The sequence below is a fragment of the Tachypleus tridentatus genome, chromosome 2 (genome assembly GCF_004210375.1).
Source record: "Tachypleus tridentatus isolate NWPU-2018 chromosome 2, ASM421037v1, whole genome shotgun sequence".
NCBI classification, from domain to species: Eukaryota; Metazoa; Arthropoda; class Merostomata; order Xiphosura; family Limulidae; genus Tachypleus; species Tachypleus tridentatus.
This window is the reverse complement of record NC_134826.1, coordinates 105,098,251-105,122,244: the sequence shown is the minus strand read 5'-3', so window position 1 is coordinate 105,122,244 and position 23,994 is coordinate 105,098,251. Positions and strand designations below refer to the sequence as shown.

The 23,994-nt window shown below is 33.7% G+C and overlaps 1 pseudogene across 1 annotated transcript in view; it reads right to left on the bottom strand.

Annotated features, from left to right (window-relative positions):
* Positions 1–23,994, bottom strand: part of LOC143244759 (uncharacterized) — a 72,859-nt pseudogene that overhangs the window by 42,629 nt on the left and 6,236 nt on the right. The window contains exons 2-4 of the transcript XR_013025301.1: positions 16,271–16,405; positions 15,651–15,900; positions 14,969–15,098 (exon numbers count right to left, since the gene is read on the bottom strand). The product of XR_013025301.1 is annotated as an uncharacterized LOC143244759 (transcript). The remainder of the gene's footprint in view (positions 1–14,968; positions 15,099–15,650; positions 15,901–16,270; positions 16,406–23,994) is intronic.

Below are 23,994 nucleotides of genomic sequence, written 5' to 3'. Positions count from 1 at the left end.
CTGTAACAGGGTACACTCTATGTGCCATAGGAGAAGAGCCCAATCTAGAAGGAGAAAAATATAGGAGTGATGTAATAGAATGCAAGAAGAATCAATGACATACACATAAGAATGCCAATGACTGCAGAAAAAGAGGAGACTAAGATTTAAATGACAAATATTATAAGAAATAAGAAGCCAAGGGATCAAATGGAGGTAAGTTATGGGTACAGAAAATAATATTAAGAACCCAGTTAAATAGGTTGGAAGCTGGGGATGAAAAATCCTGATGTAAAAGGAAAACTAGAAAGTAGTTTAAAGAGCCACCCAGTAACCTGTAATAACTGTGACAGACCAGCCCTGGTCACAAAGCAGAATGAAGAACATATATATATGAAGACAAGAAGGATCAATGCTAAGACCAGTTGTGATAAATACACAACTTTTGCTGACAAACTTCAAAGGAGCATGAGCAAAGAGAATGGCATAGGAAAAAAGATACACATGAAGAGAGTTTCAACTGTCCTGCAAGAGACTGAACAAATGCCACAAACAAAGCCAGAATGATAACACAGCTGGATGGAAGAGAGAGCTACGAGGTTAACAGAGAACAGAGCAGGAAAATGGAAGAGAAGAGAAAGTCAGAAGGCTCAACAGAAGAAACTATCATTGGGATGACCAATAGTGTACTATCAAAAAGATTCGACAAGGAGTGTCTCAAATGAAGGAAAGAACTAAAGGAAGAATACAAATAGGAATGCAAGCACAAGGGAAAAGATTGGAACATTCCTACCTAAATATATCCATCATTAGTATCAACATATGCAGAACAGAAGACCTGAGATAAAGGAAGCTTGGCATCGTCATAAGTGAAAAAAAAAACAGCTCACAGCAAAAGACTTATAACAGTACACTTCAAAGAATTAAGGGGTCACAAAGAAACTCGAGACACTAAGACAGAAAGCCTCTTGTACAGGAAAAAAAGGAAAAGTGTTGAAACCAAACCTTCCCTGGCCCTCGTATGAAAGAGAGAAGGCTGAGCCCTGCTCAGAGAGTAAGTAACAAACACATCCAAATGAACCAGATACTGGCTCAGCCAAAGAAGAAGTGTATGGTTGGAGGTGTACCATTGGGATGTAGCTAAAAGAAACCAATTATTCATATAATGGTGGAGTCTCAATCCCAAACTGTAAATGTGATCAGATCACTGAATGCACACACAAAATGACCAAAAATGTATGGATTGACACTAGGCTAAAAGAAAAATCTCAGAAATGATAAACTTGATTGTGATGCCTACAATGAAGATAAAATCTAAATGTTTGGGAGATGAAAACCTTGGTCATCCAAAGTCCTGGAGAAAAAGACCACCTATAGGTGAGAAAACCCATCACAGTAATCCAAGGTAGGTCAACAAACTGACAGTTATGATAGCCAGTATACTTGGGTACAACAGACAAACAGAAATAAACTCCCAGAAAAAATGAAAAGCCCTTTCAACAGAATTCTTGGTCTAAAGGTCTGACACCTTGTTGAAGAGACACTGATGGGAGACAAATGGTGGATAAGAGTAAAAATGAAGGTTAAGAGCACCACCTGGAATATGTAGCTCTATACAGCCACAAAAGGAATCATTCCCAGATCCAGAAATCAGGCCAAATGAGTCCCCACCATTTCCGAGTCCAGAAAACAGTCACCTACAAGACTGTCACTGCTGAAACTTATGGATAGTGGAAAAATGGATAGAAGAAGAGGAACAGGACAGAAGAACAAGGAGTAGAAAGTAGACAGAAGTGCAAGAGGAGGAGCTTGGGAAAGATGGGACACAAGGGTAGTTAGAAAGAAATGTTGGTGCATGACCTCAGACAATGACTACAAAAAGAAATAGACTGAAGACAGATAATGTAAAACAATAATGAAGATGTGGCAAAGGTGAGAAACCTGAACTTAAAAAACTAATATATATGTGAAGGAACTCTAGAGCTTGGGAGTCCAAGAAAAGAACTTCAAATTGATTGTAAGCCAAGGGACATGTGTAATTAATTCAGAAGGACAAGATATACCAGCACTAGAGTGAAATTAAAATTTTTCAGCAGAGACTTAAATGTCAGTTGAACATGTAAAAACATAATATAATAAGAAATATGACTGGAAAAATTGTTTACAAATTTAGGTAGTGGGAAAAAAAAATTGTTTAAAATCCATGCCTTCACATTCAGCAGTGAAGATGTTTATCTACCTCAACATTCTGTATCCTTTCACATGTTTTTCTCACTCTGTCATATTTCTTATTATATGAATGTTCTATGATAAGGCTTAAAAGATATTCAGGCCACCTGCCATACAACAGCTGTCACATCCTCTGGCAAACAAAACATAATCCAAGTGCTAAGATGGTAGTCTGTTTAGTATGAACTAATTCCAGAGATTTAGCATAACACAGTATGCAAACAACCATCACTATGTAATTTATGTTGTGGAAAATAAAAGCCTTTGTGGCTGCAAAGGCAGAATTGTTTGAAAATAAAACCAAAAAATATTTCCACAAGTTAATTTTGTAGATAATTCAACCAAACATTGATGTTGAGAAATTTAATGCGAGTGAAAAAAAGGCACATCTTAACATGGGTGCCAAATTAAGAAGTGATGATTGAACAATCAGTATAGAGGGAGCCAGCTATGCCAGAAGACTGCACACTCGTATTTGTAGGGGATTGACATACCTATTTGCATGCAACAATATCACATGGAAATGAGATTAGGTGGATCCTTAAGTTTAACAGTGAACAAAAAATTTAATGTATAGAGAGCAGTTTGAATCAGGAAAGCTAAATGTGAGAGGAGATTAAGTATCATATCAGAACTCATGATGTTTTTTGTTTTTTTTTATATCTAAGTGGAATCAGTGCCATCTATATATTTTTAAGAAGTAAATCTTTTGATGAGTTTCCATATTCAAGTACAATGAATACTCTTCACATAACTTTAAAATACAAAACTTTACTGGGTTTTAAATTACAATGAATTCTTTCTGTATAGCTTTAACCCTATCATGACAGGTATCCTTTACTGCAAATGTCTCAAAGTTTGAACGATTAACCTCAAACTTTTATTAATCTGCTTCATACATTATACAAGTTAGTATACCATAAAATCATAGCTAATAATCCATACTTGATTAATATATGCTTTAAGTTCTTAAATTTATAAGGAAATATTTTTAAAATCCCAAATTTCCCCTAGTATTTCCCAAATATTTTCTCTAAGCATCTCTTCTTTATTTTATCCACCACTCTTCCAATAAGTGTGATATTAAATTACTCACTACAAAATCTTTGTTGCTCAAAAAAATCATAATTTTCATAGCCCTCAACTGTTTGGTTACAGAACTATCAAATGGAAAATTAGAGCCCTCTTGCCACAACCACCTGCCACATCCTCTCTTTCAGGATCTAATAGTTGTGTCTTTAATAGTAGTCTACATGCTCACTTGAAGAATTTCCTCCAAAAGACATCAGAGATGCCATGCCAGGGAAACAGTAAAGTACCAGATCTGATGACATCTGAAAGAGATTTCAGAAGGAATAAGCCAATCCAACTGGCAAGTGTTGAAAAATAAAGGTTAAGAACAGAGGAACATTGCTGGCATATGAAAAGGTGGAAATGAGAACCAAAGAAGAAAGCCATGCAAACAATGTAATAACAAAGAGCACTACAGGACAAAAAAAGCCTCTCCAGATCAGATTGTGAATAAAGGCGAGAAACAGAAGAAATGAATACTAAAGAAAAGGAAGAATTACCTTCACAAACTGCTGAAGTCTTAGGAAGGAAAAATTGATCTGGATAAAATAAAACATACATGGAATGGTACAGAGTGCATGAGACATCATCAGCAAGTATATAAGAACAGGGTTGTGCCAATCAGTAAGGAGCAACAGAAGAATCTGACACAGAGTGACATGAATAATCAAAATCACCTAGGGAAGAATATAAATTGGAAAATAGACATAAAAGTATTGGTCAGTCCATTCCTGACTGAACTCTTCAAGAGCTCTGCCATGTGGATGAGGAACTTGGAATTGAGAAAAGTTGCAAATGTATCCAGCTGAGCCTAGCCACAGGAAAACACAAGGATTGAAAGATCATTCCATGGGATAAATTTTGTCCTGTCTGGAAAGATGATCCACCACAAGGTTGGAAGCATCTACAGCATGACATGCCAAGAAGACTTATCCCAAATATGTGGGCCCAAAAATGTAAATCCAAAGTTCAACCATAAAGGGAATGAGAATGGGTGCCACATTGTTGGATGATACAAGATACAAGGTGTCCCCTGAAAATCTCACAGAAAATCGGTGAATTGCCCCAGACAGAAAGTGCATGGTAAACATTTACCAAAGGAGTCTTAAAAGTAATGCAAAGGTGGAAAAAACTGGACCTGGGATAACCTGACAAGATAGTTAGGGTCAGTTTCCCATTCTAATAGTTGTGATTCTAACTGCTGAGAATCAAGAAAAAAATAATCTGCCTGATAGTAAGCTTAAGCAAACTAATACATGGCCAGAGAATGGTGAACCATGCTAGCATCTGCTTGCAACTGAGAAACAAAATGCCAAGCATGAACCTTCACATCAGGTGGAGGAAGAAGTGTTGTGTAATAAAGGAACAAGATTGTAAGAATTCAGGTAAATGAATAAAATGGAAAAAAAACCCAAAGAAATCATGTCTTAAAAGGTTAAATTAAGCCTAGCAGGTCCTGCAGTAGGGGTGTGAGGAAGCATGGAAAAGGCTGTCAAAATCCTCATTGTCACAAACAGGTTCGGCAGATTCAGAGGAAGTTGAGCATTACTGGGAGAAGATCAACTGATGTAATGTTCAATATACTGAAGAATTAAAGTAGCAAATTCCTCAGCTGAGTTCCCCTATCTGAAATCTCTAACTGTACTGATTTTAGGTACTCCAGGATTAATACTAAAAAGTATCATAAAACACAAAAATATGATAAATACACAAAATTCAGAGATAAAGAAAATATAACCTCAAAACAGTAACATTAACTTTGATATTCATCATAAACTGATGAAAATTTGAATGTTATAAAAATGAAAAAAATAACAATTGTAAACATTCACTGAAAACTTTAAAAAGTAAAATGTTTGTAAAAGATATAAATTATCTTTTCATTTCATGAAAATATTAAAAAGAAACATAACAAGAGCATAATAGAAACACATCTCAACCACAGCACTGCCTAAGAAAATATAGTTTTATTGAACCAAATATTGGGAATCACATGTATCAGGAAAGTATGTCACACTCCTATTGATGGAGGGTTGTCACATGATGATTTGCATAGAAGACACAGTTGGGTAAAGGTGGGTTTTTGAAAATCATTTTTACACATGGAAGACAGCACGGAACAAGAATAGCTATACATATGAGAAGGAGCTTTTATATACAGCAAGAATTAATATTTTCCATGTGGCTTCAAATTGCAACCTTCAGAAGAGGTTTTATGTTAGATATAGTGAGCACTTTCAATACAGTTTTAACCTTATTAACAGAGGTTCTGGGTCAAAGACTACATCATCTCATTTACAAACTCACATTTAAAATTTTATTGAATGACTATTTCATGAATGTATGTCAGTAACTTTGGTATGAAATTGTAGATTGCAATCCAAGTTTTAGTATTACACATTAATTTCTTAATTTAAAGGTAAATATTAAAAAATAGATGCTAAATACTGATTATGTGTGTCACACGGCATGTTGTATGGAACATTGGTTTAAATTAAATGTTTGTGATGTCCAAATGCAAAGTCTAAAGTTTCTTGCACAACAGCTAGTCAAATTACCAATACTGATAAGATAGAATCTAAAGTAAGAAATCCATATATTTTCTATTTTCTGAAATATTAATGTATTTACTTAATCAACCAAGACAGCATCAAATGCCTCTTTAATTAGTCAAAATACCTGCTTACAAACACCTGCTTTGCCCAGTGACATATGTATAACCAATCAAAACTCAGAACATTCCCCTTAGTGGCTTTTACCACTCTTTGAAGTACTTGGGTTGGGTAGCAAACTATTTCTTTCCATGCTAGATTCCACACAATAAAGTAAGACATCAGTGAGGTTGAATTTTTTTTTTGAGACCTAATTACAGTTTAATTAATAAACTTGATAAATTAGAGTGAAATTCTATGATATCATTACAGTAATTTATGATTTTGTTGTTACTCAAATGAGGTAAATGTATTGTATGCTTCTTTTTTATTTTTTGTTTGAAGAAAAAAATAAGTTTAAAAATATTTGCAAGTACTAATAATGTACATCCATACATAAAGTATTATAACTGAAATGTGACTATTTTACAAACTACTAGTCCAATAAAACAAAGTCAAGATAGACCACTTAATAAAGGTGTTTTATATTCATGAATATGATAACGTGAGTGTACGTGCACTGTATTATTGTAACTTCTAAGATATTGTATGGCTCAAAGGTCAATATAATAAAATATATAAACATATAATGTGAAGAGATTTTAGCTATTTAGACTAAACATTCGTATTTCTGATTTATAATTTGTATTAATTCTAGATTGATTGGTTGGTTGATTTAGTGTTTTATGGCACAAAGCAGCTAGGCTATCTGCACCAAACATCTGGTAAAAAGTTAAAGGTAAATTTAGTAAAATTCATAAAAAGAAATTATGGTAAAACAAAACACAGTTTAAAAAAACCAACATAAATAACATAAAACCAATGCTTACATCTAGTCTACAACGTTAAAAAAAAACTACAGTAATTCAAGTTGTAAAGGATTTTCTGTAGTGTAACAATAATTATCGTAACTTGCCAAGAAGACTAACAGATAAGTAAAAAACCGTCAGCCACCTGAAGTGGGCCTTTCCAGTCCTGGTTTCGAGTTATTTAATGTTACGGCCAGTTTCTAATTTCAAATCAAACTAGATGAACTGCAATTTTCAAAAGCAAGCCACATTGAAAAGATGTAATGTATAAATTAAAAAACCAAAATGGCATTAAAAAGATGAATGGCCTTTACAGAAACTAAAAACATTACCAAGGTGGCCAGTGTCACCATCATTGATAACACTGTCTAATATTATGGACAAACCTTGGGACAGAAAATGTTTAAAATGGTGCTGTTCTTGAGAGTTATAATGACAACAAGAAAGTAAAATGTGACTTACAGGGATTTGAGTGTTACACAAATTACAAACATGTGCATCAGTTTCTGATAAAAGAAAACGATGAGTTAAAAACTGTGACCAATGCGTAGTCTAATTAGAACTTCCTCTTTCCGATCCTTACGGAAGCAAGATGCCCAAAGTCCAAAATAGGGTTTTATTTGGAAAAGCTTGTTTTCATGTTGCTCACTGCAAGTCAAATGCCAGCTGGCATGGAGCCAAATCTTCAATACAGGACCATAGTCCATGTATGGAACAGGCACAGTGGTGATAGTGCCAGAGCAGATAAACTTAGCTACGGTGTCGGCGAGCTCGTTCCTGTGAATACCAACATGGCCCAGCATCCAGAGAAACTGGATAGAAGTAGATGTTAAAGAGAAATGGGCCATTCAGTTTTGAATATCGGCAAGAATAGGGTTTGAACTAATGTGAAGCAATTCCAAGGCCAGTAGAGAACTAAGCAAGTCAGTATAAATAGTGCAGTTTAAGTACTGCTTAGCTTCTATGTGATCCAGAGAAATGGTGTACAGTTCAGCAGTGAACACAGAAGCTGCAATGCAACCACAACAAACCATGGCAGAGCCCACACAGTCACCTGATTTCAAACCATCTGTATAAATAGGAATGGAAGGATGGTTCGAAAGATATTCAGCAAATAGCAGACAGTATTTCCAATCAAAAGTCTACTTTTCTCATATGACTTAAGGATAGGTCACAATTGGGGACTGTAAGAAGCCATGGTGGGATGGGCTGACCAGTGGATAAAACAATTCATCCAACTGTGCCTGGATATGAAGGCCAAAAGGAGCAATGGCAGACTGTCTATTCTGAAAAAGTATGGCCCACTGAGGAAAGAAAACACCATCCCAGGTGGGATGCTTTGGTAAGGAACGAAGTTTTGAAGCATATAGTAAGGACAGTTGCAAATGGCAGAGGAGCAAAGACAGTTCATGAGGCTCTATGTATAAGCTCTGAAGTGGGGAAGTGCAGAAAGACCCAATGCAGAGCCAAAATTCTTGATGATGAATAGGGTCGAGCATTTTTAAAGCTGATGATCTGGCAGAGCCATGGATTCATAGTCGAGTTTTGACTGAATAAGAGCATGATATATCTTTAGCCTAAAACATCGATCAGCGCCCCAAGTGGTGGAAGAGTGGGCACAGAGAATGTTCAGTACTCTTGCATATTTGACCCCTAGTTGCTTCATGTGTGGCATAAAGGTCAGCTTACAGTCAAAGATAAGCCCCAAGAACTTCATCGATACAGAGTTCAGGATCAGGGTGAATACCCCATTGGCAGCAAAAGTGCATGCAAACGGTTTTAGAGAGAGAAAAGTTACAGCCGTTTGCCATGGTCCACTTCAGTAAATGATTGAGGGCAGTCAGTAGCTCCCACTCAATATACCTCATGTTTGATGACTGATATGAGATGTGAAAGTCATCAACATAGAGCCCATTTGCAACAGTGAGAAGTTGTTCAGTGAAGGTATTAATTTTTATATACTGAAAAGTGTGACACTCAGAACACAGCCCTGAAGGACTCCAAGTTCCTGTAGAAAAAAACAGGAAAGTGTCGAACCCACATAAATCTCCTGTCCATTAAAAAAATTTTAATAAAAATGGGCAAATGGCCCCGTAACCTATATATGGAGGTCTCGCAAAATGCCATACCTCCATGTTGTATCATAAGCCTTTTCAATGTCAAAGAATATTGATACAAGATGTTGTCATTTGAGAAAGGCTTCCTTAATTGACGTTTCAAGTCGAATCATGTGGTCCATGGTGGAGCACTATCATTGGAACTCACACTGGGTGGGTGAGAAGAGGTTGTTTGATTCCAGGAACCAAACAAGAGGAGCATTAACCATCCTCTCTAAGGTCTTACAGATAGCGCTGGTCAAAGCAATTGGATGGTAGTTTGAAGGAATCTTGGGATCCTTCCCTGGCTTAGAGAAAGGTTGGACAATAGCCTGGCATCAGGAAAAACATTCTCCTGCCAGATCCAGTTAAAAACAATCAAAAGAATAGCAAGAGGAGCAGGATATAGATGGTGCTCCATTGCATAGTGTATATCATCAGGTCCAACTGATGTACTGCCAGACCAATGAAGGGCCAGTTTGAGTTCCGCCAGTGTAAAGGAATGATTATAGTCAGAGAGACAATCAGCTCAAAAGGAAAGAGGTGATTGCTCTGCCTAAACCTTGATGGCTAAGAAGGTGGAAGAAAAAGCAGAAGTGCTAGATATCCAGCAATAGCTTTCACTTAAAACACTGGCAATGCCCCAACTATCAGCTACTTCCTGGCCATCAGAGAGCTATATTGAGAGGGGGACAGAATTATATTGCCCACTGACCTTTTAAATCTTGTCCCATATTACTTTGGAACTGGTGGTACAAGATATGCCAGTTGTGAACTTAATTCAAGATTTCTTCTGGCTTTGACGTCTTACCCATAGACACTCATGCACGTGCCCACTGGAAAGTATCCCAGGCCCGTTTTTTTAGCTTTCCAGGCAGGATTCAACCATGGACGAGGATATAGTGGAAAACATACCGAGGTTTAGGAATAAATTGAGCAGCTGTTTTTATAACAGTGTCAGCTACCGCTGCCACACAGTCGTCTATTGATGGCTTACAGAAGATGGCAGGATAAAGTTTTGAAAAAATAGTGAAAGAGGGCCAGTTTGTTTGATCCAGCTTCCACTGGGGCACATGGGACAGGTGGCATTGACAATGACCAGTGTCTCTCACGATTACAGGAAAATGATCACTGCCTTGTGGATTATTGTCAAACCTTCATGAAAAATGGGCAAATAATGAAGGGGAGCAAATTGAGAGATCAATAGCAGTAAAGGACTGACTAGGTGCATGGAAATAAGTAGAAGAATCAGTATTGAAAAGAGAAAGTTGTGATCAATATCAGCACTTCCCCAGAGGGGATGATGTCCATTAAAGTCCACAAGGATTAAAAATGGAGACAGCAACTGTTCAATGAGATAATCAAGGTCTGACTGATCATAGATCTCTCCAGGCAACAGGTAGAGAGAACAAACAGTGATGGTATGACCCAAGGAAACACGGATGACTACGGCCTCTAAGGGTGTGTCGAGTGGCGAAGACAGGGTGAGCACATGCTGATCAACCAACAGTGCCACCCCCCCATGGACTCGTTTATCACACAGCCTGTCATTTCTGTACAAAGAAAACTACCAAAAGGTGACTGTATCGGCAGATTTCAGAAATTTTTCCTGTAAGGAAAGACATACAGGATGGTAGGAAGCAATCAGTTTTTTGATGTCATCCAGATCAGAACGTAAACCTCTACAGTTCCATTGTATGTGGGTGGCCATTTTTATTTACATGTAGGCAAATTGGGTGGAGAACCCTTCTATTTATGACCACCTCTTTTTTCCTTACTGTCCTTATTCGAGTGAGGTCTTTCGACCTCCATGGATCCTACCCTGGGTCAAGTGGGCAGGTCTTTGCTGTTACAAGGGGATTCCAGTGACTGAGGAGGTGAATGAATGATTGTTTTGCATCTTGGGGTGAGGGAAAAAGATGTATCCAAGGAAATGCCTGTACCTTTTGTAAAAATGCACATATAAAAGTTATAGCATTGAAACCACAAAGGGTACAAAAAAGCTTACAAGGCTGGCCACATCAAATGACTTTCTATTTAAGACAGGCTTCAATAAATATTTTCAGATCTGTGAGCCAGCCCAAAAACTCATGAGCCAGGGATACCTAACTTCATTCCTGTTTGTAGTGGGAGATGAGAGCTACATTAGTACCTCAGTTATCTGAGCTTCCATTAACAGCAGTTCTTTTCCACAAGCTTTTCTCAAAAGAATTGTGACATTGTAATTCTAAACAATAATGTTCTGAAGAAAGTGTTGCTCAGAAATTAATTTAGGTTGGAAAAGTTTGGATGCTACATCACTTCAGGGGTTTTCGTACACAGGATCTAGCATGCATTAAAATTCTAAGTCAGCCAGTTCAAGTCTAGCTTTGCCTCTTATTTTTAGTTGTTAAGAATGGAATACACAATAGCTTGCTTAATTTTATTTGATTAATGATTATAAACATACAAAATATACATGAAGATTTCTTAAAGATTTCACTTAACTCTATTTGTTGTCCATTGTTTTATGTTTTAGCCACAAATACATATTCAGGTTGTGCTATGGTCATCACCTGGTTATGCATTGTTTTCTTCAGGCTTTTTGTAATAATTCCAAAGCATAGATTTGAACCAAAATTTTAAATTATTTTTTACAGGCACTGACAGGGTGTTTAGAGCAGAAGAAGTGCCAAACTTTTGGAACTATTTACACCTATGTTTGCAATTAAATTCAACTAAAATGGGATTAAACAATCACGAGGAAATACTAAAGGAGAAAAAGTGGAATAGGACTTATGTAACTCATGAAATTTGTGAAAATCAAAAATGACAAACAAACACTTGGCTTTTATAATTATGGTAACTTTTTCACTTAATATAATTAAACAACAAAAAGAACACAATTTAAAATGGGGAACTTAAATATACTGAAAACTACTATTTAAATTAATTATTTTGCAATGGGCTCACATTTGCACACAAGTATTTATACTATAGCTTTTAATGCAGTATTTGTATCTTCACAAACTCTGGTAGACTTTTGGTAAAGATTACAAGTTTTTCATGCACAAAAAAATAATTTTTTAATGAAATATTCTAACTAAAGATTTGTTTGTGAAAATATTGAATCTATTTCATTACTAGCCCAAGTGTGAAGTGATGTAAAGTTACTAGCCAATTACCCATGGCACCAGCACTCACTTGGGATACCAGTAATTGGTAAGGATGACAGTGCTGGTGGCTATACACAATTTGCAGCCTTGTATTGTAACCTTTGTTGAATTTTTTTTTCCTTGTCTAAATACAAAAACATGCCAAAGACAAAAGACATTTACTTAGCTATTGGTTAGCAATGTACATAGACAACGTGCTAATTAATGGAAATGATGCTATTCATTGCTTTGCAACTCTAATTTGTGAAAAACAATTAGATTTGCGTGTGATGTATTCATGACATATCTACAACCTACATGTTTATAAAGAAATAGCACCCTTTCAAGAACATTTTCCCAAGTTTTCTCAATGATAGTTTTTCACTTGAATACTCAAGTAGATACTTGAAAAACTGATAATATACCTTCGTTTGGCTCCACTACATGCAACAAATTCAGTTGCCCAATTTTCTCTGTACATTCAAATGGAGAAAACAGGAAAATCGTGATCCATATTTACTGCAAATCTAGATGCACACAGAATAAAAAATAAAGTTTGGTGCTGCACATTGCATAAGTTTTTCCAGTATCATAAGCAAGAATTTCATTATAGTACGACTGGGAAAAACTAATCTTCGTCCCAAAGACATCAGATATTATTCATGTAATCTCTAAATCCTCCTAAAAACATTTGTTTTCAGTAACACTTTATATTTTGTCTGTTATTTTATCTACCTTCAGTGGGATCTGTCAATTTAAACAACCTCATAACCATCATAAAAAAAATTATATAAATTATGCTTTTTCTTTGCATTAGAATGACTACAAATTATAACATGAAAATACAAGTGTTCAGCAGAAGTAGTTTAAGTCTCATAATGCTATATATATTATATACTTATCTCTTTTATATTGATATGCCAGTCATGCTTGGCCAACATCACATAACTTGCACTGATGTGGTGCGTGTGTACTCATGTTACCATATTCAAAAACATAAAACTGATCTTTAGTCTTTACCAAGTTATCACATTTTGGTCATGTTTTAGTGGACCAGTATTTTGTAATATATAGTTACATTTCAATTATTATACATCATATATGTATATAGATTATTACTATTTGGTGATAAGTCAGTAAATTTATTTTTCTTACAATATAGAGCAATAAATAAAGAAGTGTAGTGAACAATTATCTCTTCTCACTACAATCATCAAAATCAGTTACAGATAGACATAAGTTGCTAAGCCTTTTACAATTTTGCATGTGCGGGATACGAAACAAAATTTTTTTTTTTTAGGTTTATATACATATATACACAGTTGAATAACCAGAAATAAGTTAATAAACATTGATGTCACATAAATTCACTATAATTTATTAAACTTAGTAACTAAAATATATTTAGGTTGAAAAAAATACAAAACTTGGAACAGACAAAGGACACAACCTATCTTCTTGAACTCTTAGTTTGAAAGAATGTGTTAGTCTTTTCACAGATTAAAATAACTGAGATCACCACTAGAAGGACATTTTAAGCTATCAATTGGATATTTGTGTCATATTGACATAAGTGTATATAAGAGACTGTTTCCAAAAATGGAAATAGGTGAACAGGGCCATTATGTTTGATTCATTACATAAGCCATCTCAGCAAAATAAAAAATACAAGGTTTTTATTTTATATTCCACCTTGTCAATATTGGCAATTTAAGTTCTTAATTTGTCAGAAACTACAGACTCAGTACTTCCACATCACAAACTTCTAATTTTAACCAGTGCTGCATTTAACATACCACATGACCAACAAAAATCAATATTTAGGTGTGTTCTTTTAATATTTACTTTTATATCAAGAAATTAACTCACATATAATATTAAAATCTGAATTGTAACCTACAATTTGATACCAAACTTGACACAAATTCATAAAATAATACATCAATAAACTTTTGAATTCAAATCAACAGTTGTGACGAATGGCCTTTGTGCCTCAACCCATAGCAAAAGCGTTACACAATAGGCTAATTAGAGATATATATACCAGGGACTCTATTATCTTCTGTTTCTACTACTTTTTGCTTTTCCTAGAGCAGCACCGATAATCAATGCACCAGTGTATATTTACTGACTTCAACAATGAGTGCATGTTAATGATCACATTACATCAACAAACACTTGACAACTTCACTTGTGTCTAAACACATGCCCTGATTGGTTGAATTGAGAGAAATAAGAAAACAAAATGGCATGAAACTTCTGACATGTTGTGCTTCATTCCTGATAAAACATGAAGAAATCCTGAATCTATCAATTAAATCATTGAAACAAAGTTTGATTCTGGACTCAGAGTGCAAAAATAGTTCTGGACTTCCAAGAGTCCTGAACTGTTCTAAATTCAAGTTCTTTTTGCATATACTTACCTAGGCACTATCAATATAGGAGAAAATACTAAGTGCCCAAATGAAATTTTTAATTGCCATAACAACCCAGGATTTGTTGAGGCCTAAGTTAAGGTACAAATGTTTTAATGACTTTTTATATTCAAGAACTATGAATAATTTCTTTAACATGAAAACCTTATAATTGATTTTCAAATGCCTTAAAGAACTACTTAAAACTAAGACTCCAAATGAGCAGATGGAGTTTGTACCCAACTGATCTATCAAGAACCATACTAATTTAATAAAAACGTAAGTTGATAACTTCGAAATTATAGTATTCTTTCTTGCTCCTCTTTAATATTTGTTCACTGACAAACAAAATTTGGAAAAATTCTTATATGATAGATAAAAGTGTATTTTCCTTCCTTCTCTCTCTCTCTCTCTTTTTTTTCAGTTCCTGCAAATTATCAACTTAAAGTCCAGAGACCCAAATATCAAGTAACTTGGTTAAGGTAAAGCATCATTCTGGTTGAAATTCTCACTTCAGTTTCTGAGGGTAAATGAGGTGTTTGATTAAGATTATATATGAATATAAAAGATTAATAAAATGCTTACTGAAATATCTGCCCAGTTAAAGCAGTATCTGTCCATCCAAGGCATTTAAGGTATTGTTGGAAAACTGTTCTGTTCATAAACTGACTAGGATAACAGCAACTCATATAATCAGCATATATTTGTTGTTCATCTACATCAGAGAAAGAAAGAAAAAAAAGGTAAAAAGACGTGTGTATATGTATGCATATATGAGATAATTTAATATTGATTCTTCTTGTTTATTTATTTCTTTAATGACATTTTCAGCTTCAATGTAGTATTTCTTCAGAACTTGAAAAGGTTCTACAGAAAACCGATAAGGTAATCGCATTAAAAAAACTCCACAATAAAAACTAAATAAAAAAGATGATACAATTAATAATACTGAATAACTGATCATTCTACTTAATCAGAGTGCACTAGGAAAGAAACCTTTTCTTTTCATAGAAAATCTACCAACATTAAATAAACTGACAAAACTTAAATTTTCTTATCTTATAAAACATGTAAAAGCTTTTCCATGTCAGTGAGTGAAAACCATTTCAGTTTTGTGTTCTCCTACAGTAAAAACATTAGAAAAAAATAAACTGTACAAATTTTTACATTAATATCTTCACATATTTTGCTCTGAACTTAAATTTTCTAATCCATAAAACATGTTTAAAGCTATTGCTACAAAAGTTATTTAAATCAATAAGTGTACCTTTTTCACTGAATTTTGCAGATTCTAAGAGAAGTTTATAATGAGGTCTAACATCAGGTGATTTAGTGCAAAGATTATTAAGGAGGACATCTTCAAAAGAAAATTCTTTCAACAGAAATGTTGACTGCCATTCTCTCTTATTTAAAATTTCATTTGCAAACTCTAGTGGTTCCAATCCAAGTAAACCTGGTTCTTCATGTAAAAGCTTCTCCATTTCAGTGAGTGAAAACCATTTCAGTTTCGTGTTCTCCTACAGCAAAATCATTAGAAAAAAATAAACAGTACACATTTCTACATTAATATGTTCACATATTTTGCTCCAAATATAATTGAGGTCTGTATATATTCACACAATGTCATTTACACAGAAGATCTAGGGAATTTTTTAGAGTAGGAAATGGGGCAATAATGGAGTAATATGTAAAGAGGTATGATGTGGAATATGTTCCAAAAGTATTAAAACACAAGGAGCAATAACAATGAGATGATATTTACTCATGTTTTGTAACCCCAGAAACAAAACACCTTACGTATTCCATAAAGGTGCAAAGAAAAAGCAGTTTAAAATTGAACACTAAATCTGTATCCATTTTACTATTCTTACCAAATACATAGCTTACCACTTTGAAGTTTAATTTCAAAAGACTGAAGTCCACTTCTGCATAAAAGATGGCTAGGGTGTTGTAACAACTGATAGGTTTTATTCTTTGACGAATTATGTGGACCAGTTTCCAAGATATTTCAAATTTAATAAACTAGAAAGAAATAGTTACTTTTAGATATTACTATTAAATATAAATTGCACAATATACTTTAAAGAGTTTAAAAAATAAATAAATTATATCAACATTTAGACTGATAAACATTAAAAATACTTTACAACAAGCCACTTATCTCAGAGAAAAACTATTTAAAATATTCATGTACAATAATCAGATAAGAGAAAGAATAGTTCAAGTGGAAGAAAGAATGGTGAATGTGATTAAAATACTGTGGTTAGATAGAGAAAAAAGATTAGTTAATTGTAATATAGGGTGATTAGATAGGAGAAAGACTAAGTCTATTTACTGCAGCTAGGATGTATATTTCCCAGTGATCTCTCTGCTTCACACAGAACTGGGACAATTATTTTCCATTGTTAATGCTATTTACACCTTCCTTTGCTAGATCCAGGTTCATCATCGTAACTATCATCACCAGATGGAAAGCTAGCATCCTCTTGTTCCACTGCCTCTTCATCATGTAGTTGAACACTGCTCACTTTCATTTTTTATTTCTGACACAGGAGTCAAGTGCATTAAGCATGTTAATATAATAATTACAGTTTCTTTTCTTCACTCTCACTGTGTGGGCACAGTCAGTACACAGTTATAATACATTATGCTTAGGGATCTTGTTGGTTATTAAAAGACTGAATGGAATGCATTGAGGGAAATCATATATCAACATTAGATTGGAAGCCAGTAAATACCTTCCAACTCACTTTATTCCTACAAGTCACAAGCAGTAACTTCGAATGACAATGAGAAACATTTGTCCCAGTGACAATGTGAGGAAATAGAAGCACTTGGAAATATACATCCAAGCCTCAGTGAATAGGTTAAGTGTATTGTAGGATGGTAATATATGATAAAGCTAGTTAATTGTTTTGAAGTAGAGTGGTTAGATAGGATAAAATTATTTATTTGTACTGGAGAATGATAAAGTATGGAAAAAGAATAGTTAATTATATTCAAGTAGGGTGGTTAGGTAGGTGGAAGAGTAGTTAACTGGATTCAAATAAGGGTGTTTAAGTGGTTAGATATGGGAAATATTAGTTAAACCTAGTACATTTGATTAAAGTATGGTAGCTAGATAGGAGAAAAATTAATTAATAGAAGTTAAATACAAAAACATTAGTTAATTAAAGTGATTTGATGACAAGTAAAAAATGGTTATTAATGAAGTTCAATCAAACTAGACCCTTCTTATAAGTGGATACTTCAGAGGTCAATGGTTGCATGTTTGCTATTTTTTCTTACATTCAAGATACTGTTAAGCAAAATTAATCAATTAATGAAGTTTGCTGATGACATCGCACAAGTGGATATTTCTAGCTGTAAAAAGGATATTGAGACAGAATAATTTGAAAATTTTGCAAATGATCTGTAATTATACTAATACAAGGTATGTATTTGATTTATCCAAATTTAGATCATACATTTTTGTAGATGTTAACTTATTCAAAAGCATGACTGAACAAAAGTAATTTGGTGTAGTGATAGATAAGTCACTATAGTAGCGAGTTAAGCCATCAGAGCATTGCTCTAGTAGTATGACTAATAGAATATTAGGATGTACTTAAAAGACATACTGGTTACAAATCACAACTTAGGCCTCACTTGGAATGCTGTTTACACTTTCAATGTGAGGAGGGGTAGGTCAATGATTACTGTTTTAAATTTTAGTTTTCCTTTGGGATACCATGCAAGATCAACCTTGAAAAACTAGAATATCTCACTTTGCCCCTGAAGAAGAAAGGTCTACCTTTAGAAAGTGCTTGGGTTATGGATGGTTTCTATTTCATCATTATCTGTAAATTATGCTACCACAAAACAATAAACAAACTCTAAACAATATGAATGCAAAAGTTTTTGCCCATTAGTTACCTTTCAATTTCTTAAATACCCAACATCCATATCTTTCACATACAGTTTTTTTTTTCCACTTATAAAATACTTGATTATCTATTTACTCTTAATCTTGACTTTTCAATATCCAAGAAGCCATTTGGCCCTGCTAAGCTATCCTGTTTTCTACTCCAACCCTAACCCAAACTACATCAAAAGAAACCTGTTTGTAAATCCAAACTCAATCTCTGAAACATTCATACAATCTCCTTGAATCTCCTTCAGTATTGCAGTTTTAACCAAATCCTAAAAGCCAACCATCCTATTACTTTAACTGGAATTATATTGGGGATTTTGATAAACTAAAACAGCCCCAGTTGTATAGAAAATTATGATATGTCTTCTAGTCTTATTACTTGAAATTTTCTTCTTTTTCTAAAATGTCATCTGGATTTTTATATTCCAAACTCCTAACAACCTTAAAAACCTCTATTTATCCTCCCCTCTCACCAAAACCTTCTTCTCTTCAGTAAAAACATGTCAAGAGATTTCAACCTATCCACAGACAATAGGCCCTCCAAACCTAGAATCCTTCTGGTATCTCTCCTCTGAACTCAAAATAAAAATTTGAAGATGGATTGAATGGATAAAAAAAGCACTATTATATATGTACAGATTTAACAAAATTGTGTCATCTTCATCAGGTACAAGGAATATGTATGTGGTATGAAATAGAGGTCACATGACCAGAAACTGCTTAACAGCTTAGTAAAGGTATTTTTGTACCCTAGGGTGTTGGTTTAGAGTAGGATAGTTTTGTTTATTATGCATTTCTTAATATTTGGGTCTTTGTTTAAAATTAGTTTTGTATAGATGTGCAGTAGTGTATTGAGATGCAATGGTGATAAATATTAGAGGGTTTTTTTTCACTATGTTTGGTGAATCTGGTTCCCAATTTTCTTCTGGTTTCTCCAATGTAGAATACTTTATAATAATGTTAGCATTGTATGATTATATATAATTTTTATTAGTATATTGATTAGAGCAGGTTTTTTTCAATGAATTTAAAATCAACAGGTATTTTATGTTTAACCCTTCAGTAACAGGCTTATTATAACAAAGGAGATCGTCTACACATTTGCACAAATTAAAGTATTGGAACTTTAACTTTTCATACAATACATGTACCTTCACAAAAGTTGGTAGACTTTTATTAAAGATTACAAGTTTTTTTCTACAGATAGAAAAATAGATTTTTTTTTAATTAATTATTTTTACTAAAGATTTGTTGGTGAAAATATCAAGTCTGTTTCATTATTAGCCTGAATGCAAAGTGATTTTATGTTATGATTAAAAACCTATTCTTTGTCCCAAGAACCTCATAGTATGTGTAATCTCTAAAAACCTCCTAAATACATTTCAAATGTTTAAGTATGACTTTATATTTTATGTTATTTTCTAGACCATAACTATGTGTGGTCTGTCACTTGACCAACCCCATAACCATCATAAAAAAATTAGGAAATAATTATAAGTTATGCTTTTGTGTGCTAGCATGACTACATGTAACACAAAAATGCAGATGTTTAGTATAAATAGCTTAAGTCTCAAAAGACATATATAATTTTATTATTACTACATTAACCTTCCAGTCATGCCTAGCTATTAGGTTGTCCAGAAATAAGTGTCGAATTCTTGTGATGGCATTTAGAAGCTGAATATTAAGTTACTTAATGCTGGTTAGTTTAATCTGGCATTTGTTGCTTACAGGGTGTCTTAACTGTCTGCTGTTTCAACTCTACTCAGAGTACATTTTGCAACCCCCAAGGTAGCATGAACAGGAAGGACTTTCATATAGTTTTGGTCTACAACTTCAAACTTGGATGAAAGACTACATGGAAAATCAACCAAGCATTTGGCCATGGATCTGTTACTGAACGCACAGTTCAGTATTGGTTCCAAAGGTTTTGACATGAAGATTAAAGTCTTGAAGATCATGAAAGGAAGCCAGCCTTAGACAAAAACACATTCAGGGAAACAACTGATACAGACCCTTGCACAACAGTATGAGAGCTTGCAGAAAAGTTAGGCACAAGCAAATTGAGTATTGCCAACCACCCAAGTGCAATTGGAAAGACGAAAAAGTTGAATAAGTGGGTTCTGCATGAGCTGACTAAACATAGACAAAAGCAACAACATAAGACCTGTCAAAGATAATGCTACAAAAATTGAATAAATAGGGAATTGAGGTTCTGCCTCATCCACCTTATTCCCCAGACCTTTCCTTTACAGATTTTCATTTTTTCAAGCACTTTGATAACTTTTTGAACAATAAACACTTTCAAAACCAGGCAGCTGCAGATGAAGCTTTCAAGGAGTTCACTAGGTTAGGATGACCTAGGAAGGTTGAAACATTGTTCTCTCCTTATGAAGAAAAGTGTTAATACCCATACCAGCTATTCTGAGATACATTTTCATTTCAAGTGGGTTTCTTGTCATCAAGAATCTGAACTCAGTTGCTGATAGACATAGGTTGTTAAGCCTTTTAAAATTTTGCACATAGAGGATATCAAACTTTGTTTTTAGGTTTTATATAAAGTTGAACAACCAAAAGGTTATTTATAACTATACTGATACCACATAATTCTACTATAATTTATTATGTTTAGTAATTAAAATATATTTAAGGTTAAATAAAATATAAAGCTAAGCAGACTACAGACACAATCTACCTTTTCAAAATCTTGGTTCAAAAGAATGTGGTAGACTTTTCACAGATTAAAATGGCTGAAAAAACCACTAGGGGGACATTCTAAGCTATCAATTGGTTATTCACATGTCATGTATTGAAGTAATTTATATAAGGGACTGTTTCCAAAAATGGAAACAAGTAAATGGGGCCACTATATTTGATTCAGTACATAAACCATATCTTGGCAAAATAAAAAGATACAAATATTTTATATTCTAGCTTGTCAGTATAGGTAATTTAAGTTCCTAATTTGTATGAAACTATGATATTTACTCTTAAATTAAGAAATTAGCTTACATATAATATTAAAGTTTGAATCATAATCTACAACTTGATTGCAAACTTACTGACAAATTCATAAAATACTAGTTTAATAAAATTTTGAATGCAAATCAACAAAAGTGATGACATGGCCTTTGATCTATGACTCATTATGAAACTGTAAAAGGAAAGTTTTCCCTAAGTATTTATTACTTTTAAACTAACTGCAAGGATAAATGCAATAAAAAATGAACTTGCAGGTGTTACATAATGTGTAAGTGCCCAGGCTATGTATTTACAAAGATAACACCATGTAACAATATTTTTACTTTTTCTTGTTCCTGGGCAGAAAGTGTTATTTCCCATTTGCTCATACCTAAAGTAAATGGAAAAGACCTATTTTTCTCTTCAAACTTTGCTTTTGTGACCTAGAAGCATATAACAAAAACATGATGGGCGACTATATTTGGAGGCCGGATATGTGAAAGTGATTTACATTACAGTTGCAAATTTCAAAAAACTACTCACTTCCAAACATTTTTGTACAACTTTAGCATAAATACATGCAAATATTGATTCATATGTTGTTTTATTCAGACCTTACATGAATGAAAATGTGCAAATTTGCCCGTTTTTACATAGAAAATAGGTTAATTTCTAAATTTCATTATCCAGGTCACAAAAGCAAAGTTCAAATGGAATAATGACCATTTTCTGTACCTTTACAATGTAAGCAATTAAGAAATAACACATACTATCCAGGAACAAAATTTGTGTTACATAATGTAACAGTTTACTCATAAGTGGATAGTATAGGTCTTTTTTAAAGATGCCTTTCATTTGAGAAACACATTAAACCAGCTAAACCATAAAGCCCTAATGACTAAGTTTAATGTTGTCACTTTTTACCAAAATTCCCATCAAGGAAGCTTGTAATATTACACTTTACCTTGACTGTAATGACCTAATTCTTTAATTCACATCTCTAGTATACTCCATTTTAGAATTCACAATAACAAAAACCAACTTCATTTTCAAACAACAAAAACTTTCTTCAAATAATGTTTTAATCATGGGCCAATCTGTTTCATTGAAACAGACTGAATCACAAGTACACAAACTGCACTAATACAATCTGTCCTATACTGGTAGATATGTTACTATTAAGAATTCTACATCAGAGAAATGAAAACTGGAAATCAGATTCCCCAACATAATAATTAAAAACACTCCCACATTTATCACTATTGCAACTCAAAAAACTAGAGTATATCTATACAAAAACTAAGTTTCAACAAAGTCTCAAACATCAACAAATACAGAATAAAGAAAGTTATCTTGATTGAAGAAAACAGTTCTAACCCTAAACCCTTGGGTAAAAAGCTACCTTTAAGTGGTTAAGCAGTCTCTGGTTCATATGACCTCTTTCTGCCATACCACATATATTCCTGTGTCTATGTAAACTACTTACACCTGATGATGACAATTTATTGAAATGTTGTAAATGTATAGTTTCTTCATTGCACATTCTAACCATTTCACAATGTTGTTTCCAAAAAAGAGGTTCCTCATCAACAAGTTTAAACTCCTCTGAACTCTATCCAACAACTTAACAAGGTGACCACAACTCCAACATGATGCTCTAACTGAGGCCTAACCAAAGCTTACAGAGTAATCCAGTAACTTCCTTTGCTCTTCTACTCAATGATTCTAAATTATATGAATATAACATAAATTTCTGTTTGTCTTATCATTAGTTAACATACCTCTTCCATAAGACTTTAGTGATTTTGAAATAGCTAAACCCAGATATTTTTCCTTATCAACTTCTTTTAAAGTTTCTCCAACAAGGCTATAAAAAGAATTTGCATTGTCATAACTAAACCAATAAATTATGTACAGCCATACTTTTAACAGAAATAATTCAGTAGGTATGAGTTCTAAATAACCTGGAATTAAGTATTTCATGCATAGATATCCAAATTCAAACAAAAAATTTGTTTTGTAACTTAAAAAAAGTAAACAAATACATTAATTTTAGATTTTAGCACTGTTACTGACTTTAGACATCAGTATCAAGCTCATTTAGATTTTAAGGCAGACATTAGGTACATGTCCTTCGTATATGCTACAAAATGGCTTGACCCACATGGTGGTTTACTTTCTGTGAGGAGAACTTGCTCATGTAACTAGCAGCAAAATAAGAGAACTATCACACACAAATATTTGTAGATGACTTGTCAAGCAGGAGCCTTGTTAATTGGTCATATATAATTAGTCTAGTCTTCATAACTAAACCAATAAATTATGCACAGTCATGCAAATATTAATTCATATGTTGTTTTATTCAGACCTTACTATTACGATATAAAGGAAAATCATAATTATGGTAAAAGTTCAAAGCAGGGCTACTGGGTGGAAAGCTTTTTTTTTCAAATGAATATATTTTAAAATCTCCGAAATTGTTTTCTCCTGGAAAAAGAAGAAATAAAGGAGATCTTATTGATGTGTTTAAAACAGTTTGACAGTGCAATTGTCCATTAGTCCCACACAAGAAGCAGAGCTGTTGGAAAGTCTCCACCGATCTCCAAGAAAATCTGTTCAGCAATCAGCCCATGAGACAGGAATCTCAAAATCGAGCATCCATAACATGTTGAAGTGCATTCATTGGAAAAGTTTTATTCCAGCATTAGTCCATGCCCTCAATGAAGATGATCCTAAC